Source organism: Trachemys scripta, chromosome 5 (genome assembly GCF_013100865.1).
Source record: "Trachemys scripta elegans isolate TJP31775 chromosome 5, CAS_Tse_1.0, whole genome shotgun sequence".
Lineage (NCBI taxonomy): Eukaryota > Metazoa > Chordata > Testudines > Emydidae > Trachemys > Trachemys scripta.
In genome coordinates this window covers 131,914,475-131,926,490 of record NC_048302.1, presented here as the reverse complement: position 1 = coordinate 131,926,490, position 12,016 = coordinate 131,914,475, and positions in this window count along the sequence as shown.

Sequence of the window (12,016 nt, the reverse complement as noted above, 5' to 3'; positions counted from 1 at the left end):
CTCCACATCAGCATTCGTGTCTGTCTGTCTGTCTCCCTGGTGTGTGCATTCCTGCAGAACCCAAACACTTCATTGCCATGGTTTCAGATTCTCTAAGACATTGACCTTTCAAGATGTTAAACTAGAAGATGTTGTGTGGGAGAACATTGCTTCCATGCACAATAGGTTAAGCAACATTGGCAATAGGCTACCCTTAAAAGAGCTGTGTTCGAAACAAGCATGTGGCTCATAAACCAGCCTTCTGTCTGGAGTAATTGTCAGGTTCCAGGGTCCCTCATGTCCTTGGAGCTATAGTCTTGGGCTACTAATCTGAACAAAATGTCCACTGGGAGGGTATAAATTCTCTCCCTCCTCTATGGATGATACTAGGTATTTCAGTATAACTTGACTGCAGGGGGTTTGAAGCAGTTGCTCCTTAAAAGCTACTACATCTTAACTAGTTAACTGATGTTAACTAGTGTTGCTGCTGCAGAGAGTTTTCTGGAGAATGGTAATATGGCTTTTCTGCTGAATAGCTCAACTAGATGTAGAAACCCAGTTCACAGCAGGAAGATTGAATACAATTTCTGGTGAATACAGGGATAGATTCTCGGCTAGTGTAGATTGTCATAGCTCCACTTGATTTCAGTTTACACCAGATGGGGAATCTGCCCCAGAGTCTTTAAATAACTTGTCCTTCTTAGGATTTAGTAGATTAATGCATCAGCCTCTTTATATTTGGGTTCATATTTGCAATGGATCTCAAATGAAAGCTATTTGGTTTTATATAGGCCCTGGTGCATATTTTTTGATCACAGCATAAAAAAACCACACGAGTCTGATAGTTTGACATGATTAGCAATCCTGAGCTGAAATAGTTCAGAATTAAGGTGGTGTAGCAGAGCTGTGGGATGGGTGGGAGCTGTTTTAGGGCTTGATCCTGCAATCTGCAGACATCACCTGCAAGGTACTGTGTGCCCCTTTACCTCCCACTGCAATCTCAGAGAGCTGAGTGCTCTCAGGAGGTGCTCTTCACCTTGCAGGATTGGTCCCACAGTGTGTCTGTACTACGAGCTTGGGATGAGAAATAACTGGGAATTGAGAGTGCCTGGGTTTTTCACAAGATCAGGTCACTTGTTTTATTTACTAAAGGCAGTGCTGTTAGCTGCATTGCTGTATGAAGCACTCAATGCCACCAGGTTTGTTGTAAAATAATGTATTTTTAGAACTTGTATTCAAGAAATTCCAGCCTCAGCAATCTAGTTGCAGACAAAATTGATGATCAAACATCGGATGAAAGAATCTGGAACCTCTAAACCTCTTTAGCTATATTGGTACATATGAAGGACTGTACCATTCAAAAAAAGAACAGGAGTACTTGTGGCACCTTAGCGACTAACACATTTATTTGAGCATAAGCTTTCATGGGCTACAGCCCGCTTCTTCGGATGCATAGAATGGAACATATATATATATATATATATATATACACAGAGAGCATGAAAAGGTGGGAGTTGTCTTACCAACTCTGAGAGGCCAATTAAGTAAGAGAAAAAAACTTTTGAAGTGATAATCAAGATAGCCCAGTACAGACAGTTTGATAAGAAGTGTGATAATACTTGCATGTACCATTCAAGAGATTCAGCTGCTAGTTCTCCACTGTAAACCAGAGTCCTTTTCACCTTTTCTGCAAAGAAGGCAATCTTCCCAAATAAGGGGAAAAATAAGTAACTACTTAGAAAAATTGCATTAGCCTTTTAAGTGTAATATTGCCACCTTAGATCATGCAGTGATCTGCGTTCAAAATTTGAATTAAGCTACTTTTGGAGGTGCACGTTTGAGGAGACGGTATTTCATGACTAGGATCTTGGATTTGTGCTTTATCATGATATCCCACTAAAGATATAATAATACCAGATTGTTTTAGAAATAAGTCAGATTTCCCAACGTACCTAGTTCCAGATGTAGTAGAACTTAGATTGTAAGCTCCTTGGGGCAAGGGCTTTTTCTATGCCATGTTCTGTATAATGCTCAGCAAATTTTTGATGCTCAGTGAATTTAGACAACTTCTGCAATTTGCTTGGTCACACAACCTCAACTGGCATTTCAGTCCTTGCTTCAGCTTTGGTCTAGAATCCAGATGAAATTCTTATTGCCTTTATCTGTTAGGTTTACCCTGTGCAGACCCTTTGTACCATTGAACCCCTTATTTTGAGGTATAAGATTCAGTGAGCGAGTGTGGGTCCTCTGTGCATTGCTTAATGTGAGATTTAAATGATGCAAAGGGCGTCATTCGGAATCCCTGTGCAGAGGTGAATTCATACACTTAGTGTTTTAGCAGCAGGAACAAAGGACCTACACTGGACCTCTCCGAGATTAACGTACATACATGTTGGTTACAGGAAAGTAGCTTATCTTTCTATAGCAATTACTTGAAGCATAGTCATGAGTTAAAGGATGATGAAAGAGGCTGTGACAATGCTTTCATATAGTCTTGTATACAAATGGAACCTGTGGAGGGAAGAGAAATGAACATAAATTCTGCAGTAAGCTATCTGGCTTAAAACCAGGTCATGTGCCATGTTGCAGCTGTGCACATGCCAAACCTTGGAACTGAAACTGGAGTAAATAAGCCATCTAGTGTCTTGGAATCTCCCCTTTCTTGGCTGCTTTTCCCCCATTCATTCCACATACATGTATATGTAAGATGTCTTTTTTGTTTTGTTTTGTTTTGTTTTTTTAGTGGGTGGGTTTTTGTTTTTTAAAATAGAGCCTGAAGTTGTGGTTTGTGATGTCTTTGCTTAAACACAGAACTCACCTATGTATTATTATTACATTTTTTGGGGTAAAACTGTTTTAAAATTTTCTTTGGATAAAATATTAGTTGTTTTTTATATACTGGAGATTCTTATTCTTCTGTTGCCTATTTAAAGTCTCTCGTCCTGCTCAACAAATGAACCAATCTGAATAATTATCTAGCGCAGGGGTGGCCAACCTGTGGGTCCAGAGCCACATGTGGCTCTTCAGAAGTTAATATGCGGCTCCTTGTATAGGCACCGACTCTGGGGCTGGAGCTACAGGTGCCAACTTTCCAATGTGCCGGGGGGGGTGCTCACTTTTCAACCCCTGGCTCTGCCACAGGCCCTGCCCCCACTCCACCCCTTTCCCTCCCCTCCCATGAGCCTGCAGTGCCTCACTCCCCCCACTTCCCCTTGGAGTCTCCTCCATGCCACAAAACAGCTGATCGGGAGGTGCAGGGAGTGAAGGGGAGCCGCTGATCGGTGGGGCTGCCAGTGGGCGGGAGGCACTGGCAGCGGGATGGGGGAGCTCATGCGGGGCTGCTGACGTATTACTGTGGCTCTTTGGCAATGTTCATTGGTAAATTCTGGCTCCTTCTCAGGCTCAGGTTGGCCACCCCTGATCTATAGTACTAGGATGAGATGGATAGGTCTGACCTACTGAAAAGTTTTCTCCACATTTAACTATTTTGACAAAGCTTTTTCTTTTTATGGGCTTGACTGTCATTAAGCCCTTTTAACTAAACACATACATTTTGGTCATCATTGGAAATTAGCTATATTTGAAAGCAGGATACCTGGAGGAAAAGAATCCTATATTTACCCACTCCTTGTATTGAGAAGAGATTCCAAACAGTAGCTTCCTCAGTCTGAGTCATTGCTTTTAAAAATATATTCAAGGCAAATGACGTTGGCAGCATCTACAAAAGGCAAGGCATAGAAAGAAGCTGTTTTTTGTTGTCACAGAATGTGCAATCTATTTCTGTCTTGGTGTGGGAGGTTTTAAAGCAGGTACCTTCTCGCCAAGTGTTGAGATAAATATAAACTCCTAAAATATTAAGTTTAAATAAAACGCAGAGGCTAGTGTTATTCAAGATCCCTTTTCACCATTTCTTGATAAAACAATGCCTTTTCGTCTTTATTGTCATGGAGAAGCACTGATTGCTGGGATAACACAGCTGATCTAATTCTGCTTCCAGCATTCCTAGTTAATTGGTTTTGGGGGATATTTAAAGCGGTGACTTGCTTAAATGGTTAAATCACCAATTCAGCAAAGCACTTAAGCATTGTGATTAAGCCCCATTGAATTTAGTGGGTCTTGATGTACTAGGGTGTTTTGCTGAATGGAGATGGACTTAAGCATGTGCTTTGCTGAATCTGGGTCTAACTCTGTACTTGCTTTTAAATCCCTATGTACTTCATACTTAAATGCTTTTTATTCAATGATATCAAAATATTTTGCAAACAGTAACTGGCTCACAACACCCTGGGGGCCAGTAATATTGGGTGTCTTTCTAAAAGATATATGAGCTTGATGCAGGAATCACTTGGTGAAATTCTGTGACCTGTGTTGTGCAGGCATCAGAGTGGATGAGCATAAATGATCCATTTTGTCCTTAAAATGTATGAAGGGTATTGTAGCCTCTGGAGGGGAACCAAAGCATCTCTTTAAGATGGGAAATGAAAAATATTCTACCAAATGGAAACTGCAGAAGTAATTTAGCTAGCCAGACTGTAACTGCTCGTAGTTGGCCAGGTTATGAGGTTTAATGCTCTCTACTATTTCATTAATATTTAATGAGGTATGAATGGTCTGTTTCTTTAGGGTGCCAACAGGCTTCCTGTCTTGCTGCTTGTTCTTATTTTTGTATTTTCTCCTGCCTACTAATTTGATAACTTTCACCAGGTGTGATGCCAAAAACTTAATCATTCCTATACCTCAAACCCCTGTTTCTTTGCAGCTGTGAGATGATTTTGTAAAACTAAACTCCTTTGGCTTCAAATATAATCAATATTGTTTTATGGCATTCTTAAGCGGGGGTGGGGGGGAGAAGTATCCTAATAAGTGAAATAATTCTCAGCTGCTTTTAAGTCTATAAACATAAATCTTTTATCCTTGAGTTTGATGCAAATAATAGGGACTGAATTTATGTTACAGTTGGTTTTTAGTATATAGCATATAAAATTTCTGTGGGCACTGATTGGTCAGGAGAGTGGCTAATTTAAGAGGCCTTGTAGATGGTATTGTTGGATTTGTTTATATAAAATGTTTGGTAGAGTTGCCAAATCCCCTTTTTGCTTTCATTTTTTCCATTGTGAATATTCAGTCTTTGAATTTTATCTGTTTTGGCTTTGAATACTGAGCCCAGTGCCGTTTTTAAAATGCTGAAAACATAAAGAGATCATATACAGATTAACATTTTGTCTTAGGAACAGTATGGTTGTTCTCACAGTTCATTTGCAAAAATGGCACTAGTTCCAGGTAAAGCAGTATCTACTAGATTCAGCTGTGCTTGATGACACCCCTGTAAACCCAGAGTGAATCCAGATTTCTCTAGATTTACACTGGTGTATCTAAACTCAAAATATGGCTGTGCATTTCTATTCTTGGCTCAATTGTTCAGCCATATACGAGAAGCAGCCAGAAACACAGTACGAATGGTTGATTTAGAGACGTGGCTTGACTCTAAATTATTTTCCTTTTTTGATGCTGACTGCTTGAAGCATGTCAGATTTTTAAGCAACCCTTCTGGGTTGCCCTTAATCTCAGTGAGGTGGGAAGCAGAGGTCCTGATGGAAGAGATTTTATATCTGTAACTAAAGTAGGTCAAGAAGAGCTTTGTGCTTAAATATACAATTGTTTTCTCAAACGCACATTATCCATTGTGGTAATATTTGGAAAATTAATTATTTTTCAGATACTAGCAGTCACAATATAATTATTGGAGATCTGTAACTAGCATCTCATGATAGAGAAGAGAGATCTTAGAACGGATACTGTCAGAACAGTTCTCATGATTTGTATGCTATTCCACTCCAAGTGTAGCTTAAGTATAGTGGGAGCCACTGAGTTGTAGGCATCCTGAGAGCTGTTTTAACATAATGTTATTGGGGGGCGGGAGGGAATGGTCAGGTTCTAACATGGTCATCTTTCTTGGTTATCTTACAGTAAGGCCTGGGCTTAAATGGGCCTAATCACTAGAGGGAGTTCCTGCCGGAGTGGTTATGCTGAAGATTGCGCTGCTGAACCCTGCTGCACCTAGCCTGTGGGTAGACAGATCTGCAGTGAGAGAGAGAGAACTGTTTTATGATGCATTTAATTTTTGCCACTCAGAATTTTCTATACATATCCCTTCTCTTAAATAATATCAAAACTATGACCTTGATCTTACAAGTACTAAAGTCCCGCTGCTCCCATTGCCTTCCAGGGGAATAGCTGGTGCTCAAGACCAGCCAAAGTATTACTTGATGCCTTGACTCAGCTCAGTTGGTGTATTGGCCCTGTGGTCTTCAAGATACCTGCCTGGGTGTTGAGCATCCCAGATGGAGCATGACTGTAGAGTTCCATGGCCAGAAGGGACCATTGTGGTCATCTACACATTCTGTGTAACACAAGCCAAAGAACTTCCCCACAGTAATTTCTAGAGCAGATCTTTTAGCACCTAATGTTGATTTAAAAATTGTCAGTGATGGAAATGACCATGACCCTTGGCAAATTGTTCCAACAATTTATTGCCCTCACTGTCAAAAACTGTACACTGAATCCAATCAAAATTTGAAGCTTCAACTTCTAGCCATTGGATTGTGTAATAACTTTACTAGCCTGAAGAGCCCATTATTAATTATTTGCTCCTCATGTAGATACTTAGACGGCAATGAAGTCACCCCTTAACTTTCCTTTTTTAAGATAAATAGATTGAGCTCCTGGAGTCTGTCACTGTAAGGCATATTTTCTGATCCACTAATCATTCTTGTGGCTCTTCTCTAAATCTTCTCCAGTGTCTCAGCATCCTTCTTAAATTGTGAGTTTTGGAACTGGACACAGTATTCCAGCAGTGGTCATACAGATGCCAAATACAGAGATAAAACAATCACTCTACTCCTAGTCAAGATTCCCCTGTTTATGCATCCCAGGATCACATTAGCTCTTTTGACCACAGCGTCACACTAAGAGTTCATATTCAGCTGATTATCTGCCACAACCCCCAGATCTTTGAGTCACTGCTTTCCAGGTGGGAATCCCAGGTTCTGTATGTACACCCTACAATTCCTAGATGTATCTATTTACATTTACCTATATTAAAACACATATTATTTGCTTGTGCCCACTTTACCAACCAATCCAAATCACTCTAAATCAGTGACCTGTACTCTCTTAAACCACTTCCCCAATTTTTGCATCATATTCACGCTTTATCAGTGGTGATTTTCATAGAATCAGAGAAGTTTAGAACTAGAAGGACCTCAATAGGTCATGTAATCCAGTCATTTGCACTCAAGTCAGGACAATGTAACACTAGACCGTTCCTGACAGGTGTTTGTCTAACCTGTTCTGAAAAACCTCCAATTCCAGGTTATTGATAAAAAATGTTAAATAGTGTAGAGCCAAGAACTGGTCCCTTCGGGACCCCACTGGAAACAACTTGCTTGATGCCTATTCCCTGTTTACAATTATATTTTGAGACCTGTCAGCTAGCTTTATATCCGTTTAATATGTGCCATGTTAATTTTATATCATTCTAGTTTTTTAATCAAACTGCTGTGTGGTACCAAGTCAACCACTTTTCAGAAATCTACGTACAGTAGAACCCTGTTTATCCAACCCTCCATTATGTGTAGGGCCCTACCAAATTCATGGTCCATTTTGGTCAATTTCACGGTCAGAGGATTTAAAAAATCATAAATGTCATGATTTCAGCTATTTAAATATGACCTGACATGATGTTGTAATTGCAGGGGCCTTGACCCAAAAAGGAGTTGGGGTCTCCAGGTTATTGTAGCGGGGGTTGAGGTACTGCTACCCTTCTGGCTGTTGCTGGCAGCAGCACTGCCTTCAGAGCTGGGCAGCTGGAGAGCGGCGGCTGCAGGCTGGGAGCCCAGCTCTGAAGCAGAGCCACCAACAGCAACAGCATAGAAGTAAGGATGGCCTGGTGTGGTATTGCCACCCTTACTTCTGCGCTGCTGCCTGCAGCGCTGAGCCCTCAGTCAGCAGCCGCCACTCTCCGACCCCCTTACAACTCCTTTTTGGGTCAGGAACCCCATTTGAGAAACGCTGGTCTCCCCCATAAAATCTGATAGTATAGGGTAAAAGTATACAAAAGACCAGATTTCACGGTCCGTGACGAGTTTTTCATGGCCATGAATTTGGTAGGGCCCTAATTATTTAGCTCTCCTTATGAACTGAACAACCAGTGCACAGAAGTCCAGAATAAGGCAGTCTCTCCTGTGACTGCTAGATGGCGCTGCAGCCTCACAATTTCCCATTATCTGGATAATCAGTATTTTTGATTATTGATCTGGCCCTAGTCCCAATTAGATCAGATAAATGGGGTTCTGCTATATATTACATCAACAGTTTACCTGTGTCAACCAAATTTGTAATAATGAAAAAAGATATCAAGCTAGTTGGACAGGATCTGTTTTTTTCCATAAACCCATGTTGATTTTCATTAATTACATTACCCTCCTTTAATTCTTTATTACCTGAGTCCTGTATCAGCTACTCCACTATATTGCTCAGGAGTGATGTCAGTGATGACAGGCCTATAATATAATTATAATTACTATCCCATTTACCCTTTTTAAAGATTGGCACAACGTTAGCTCTCTCCCAGTCTTCTGGAACTTCCCCAGTGCTCCAAGACTTAGGGCAGGTTTACACTGCAGCCGGGATCGATGCTCTGAGATCGATCCACCGGCGGTTGATTTAGCGGGTCTAGTGAAGACCCACCAGCTCGACAGCAGATCGCTTTCCAGCTGACCCCTGTACTCTACCCCCGAAAAGAAGAGTAAGGTAAGTCGACGGGAGAGTTTCTCCCATTGATCCCCTGCGGTGTAGACCTCGTGGTAACTCGACCTGAGGTATGTCGACTCCAGCTACATTATTCACATAGCTGGAGTTGCGTAGCATAGGTCATCTTACCGCGGTAGTGTAGACATAGCCTTACTGAAAAGCAACATTAACTCTTGGGTGCAAGTTATCTGAACCTGCTGATTTTTAAAATTATCTACTTTCAGGCTAGGTCTACACTGGGAGGGGGGAATCTGTTTCCCCATCTGTAAAATAGGGATAATGACTGTGTAGTGGGGGGAGGGGGCCACAGTGCTCTCAGGCCCCTGGAGCAGAGGTGCTATAGCTATGCGAAGTACTGATAGCAGACAAACACTTGTTCATCTAAACTTACATGTATTTGAAAAAACATATTTTTGGTGTCATTTCCTTTTTCACCCCACTTCCCAAAATCCCCTTTTAGTTCCCTCTAATAACAGGGCTCTTTGGAGTTGCAGGGAGATTTGTCATTTAATTCTAATTACGATAACGATGCTCTGCTCTTCAATAGCACCTTTAGCCTGAGACCATCAAAGTGCTTTTCATCCGTGAGAGGGAGAGACAGGATATCTAGGAAACGTAGCCACCTGGGGGGTGGAACACAGCAAATGATCAGTAGAGCATAGAATCCGACAGAACAGGTCAGACAAAATTGAAGACTTGTCTTGTGTCCAAAGGAAATTTCCAGAGGAATTTAGGCAGGTGCTGAGAAATGGCATGAAGGGGAAATACTCCTGGGCAGTGGAGTGACCATCCTCGAGTCAGGGCTACCAGGCTTGCCCTTGAGCTGGGGCTGAGTCCTGGAAGGGGGACGACGACAATGGTTTTGGCTGAGCTTTTCTTTGGAGTTGGAGGTTATAAATGTGACGTTTGATAGATGTTAAGGTGTGTAAATCAACTCCAGTGCAGTTCCCTTGCCAACCAATCCCTCTGCCTGTTCAGCCCTGTTCTGTTATGTGACTAAGATGCCACAGACACTAGGGGGCAGTGTAGCACCATGCTAGAACAACTTGCTGGGGACAGCTGAACACTAACAGTCTTGGTGCTCCAGTACATTCACTCTATTGACAATAGAACTGGGCCCTTGGGCCTCCTCCTGCTGCCCTGAAGTACAGATATGGAGGAGATGGGGCCTGCTACTGGCTGAGATGAGTTTAAACCAAACTCCCCCGACACTCCGTCCCTTTGCTGTTGCTTACCAATGACAATTGTAATAGCTTTAGTGAGGGACCCCCATTCTGACAGGAACTGATCTGATGCCCCCTAACTCATTGTGCTTCGGGCAGCAAACAACTGCTGAACGTCAATGGGGGTGGGTCATTATACCACCTCTTGCCTCGCAGATCTTCCCTACCCCCTCTCACCTGCCTCTGTTCCCCCCCGGGGGGTGATGAACACTAAAATCAACACTTTTCTGAGAACTTGGCCTAGCCTCGGGTCCAGCCTGTCTCAGGCAGCAGTGCCCAGGAAGATGGGCTCAGTGAATGTCAGAAACAGGGCCCCTGCCGCGCAGCCTCCTGCTAGTTGACAAGCCCCAAGGTGGGCATACAGAAACTGCCAGGTGCAAGGGCTGGGTGTGTGACAGGGCAGTCGAGCTGCTAGAGGCAGAACAGCAGCAGACCGCACCCTCCACACCAGCATTTCACACCCTGCAAACTAATCCGTGTGATCTCTGCTGGAGAGAGGAAGAGAATCAAGGCCCTGAGGCAGCGGTGGAGGCTGGAGTGTGGCTGGATCAGTAGCAGGACGTTCCATGGCGTCACAGCTCAGATTCCTACCCCCACTCAGTTACAGAGGGGAGCCAGCAGGCAGCCTGGGATGGGAAAATGGGGGATGTTTTGGGCAAACATGGGCAAAACCTTGTTGGAGGAGTTTCAGGTTTAACCAAACCAAGGATCCTGGTTTCAGTTAACTGAGTCCTGGGAGGGCAGCTGGGGTTGTGGTTTAGAGGAATGGCTCTAGCATTGGCCCATCTCTGAATTGACTGGAGGGGGATCGGATGCCATGGGGCCAGGGACAGGACAGATCAGGGAGCAGAGGATCTAGCTCCCCTCTTGTTGCTGGCTCAGGGGGAGGGGGCAGTGAGTCCCCTGATGGGGGTGAAGGGCTGAGGCCAGCAATAAGTGCCTCCAGCTAGGTAGCTGCTATTACACCTGGGCAGAGCTCCTGGAGCAGAAGCTGTTGTCGGTCCCCCTTCTGGATCTGCCTGCTAATCATCCCCTTCCCTAGCTCTCCTTTCCCTGTTCAGCCCAGGGCCGGCTTCAGGCACCAGCTAAGACAGCAGGTGCTTGGGGCGGCCAATCCAAAGAGACGGCATGTCCGGGTCTTCGGTGGGAATTTAGCGGCGGGTCCCTCAGTCTCTCTCTTCCTCTTTGAGCTGCCTCTGAAGTGCTGCCGAAGAGGAAGAGAGGGAGGGAAGGACCTGCTGCAGAACTGCTGCCCAAGAATAGAGTGGCGCGCTTGAGCTGCCGCTGACGTGCCGCCGAGCGGCAGAAAACCTGGAGCCGGCCCTGGTTCAGCATCCCTCTGGACCTGCCCAGCTTCTGGCTACGCCATTTCACAGCTCTTTGCCCTCTCCTGCAAAATGGCTGCCAGTCCCTCCCCCCCAGGGCTTCCCAAACTCCCCCATTCTCAGCCCCCCAACCTCTCTCCACTTTATCCACTCCACCCCAGGGAAAGGCTTGCCCTCCATCACTGGGTGCTCAATTAGGAGCCTGAGTCTCATTGGGGGCTGGGTCACGTTTGAAACTGAGGCAGGTTCCTAAATCATGTCGTCTTCATAGCGCTGAGCAGAGAAATGCCTCAATACCTTTAAAACCTGGGTCTTGGGCTGGGCACCCATAAGCCAGGCAGGGGGTGGGCTCTGCTGAACAGGTGGGTTTTCGGACACAACTGCGAGGACATGAGGGAGGCTTCAACTCAGGAACAAGCTCCCAGGATGCTGGGGAAGGAGAGAGACTGGGATGCAGGTAGGGTGACTAGAGGTCCTGATTTTAGAGGGACAGTCCCAATATTTGAGGCATTTTCTTATATAGAAGTCTATTACTCTCCCCCACCCCTCCTGATATTTTACACTTGCTGTCTGGTCATCCTAGATGCAGGGGAGGATGGGGCAGGGCCAGGGGTGAGGAAAGCAAAGGGGCAGGGGTGAGGGTGGGGCAGGGCTGGGGTGAGGAGAGCAGAGGGGCAG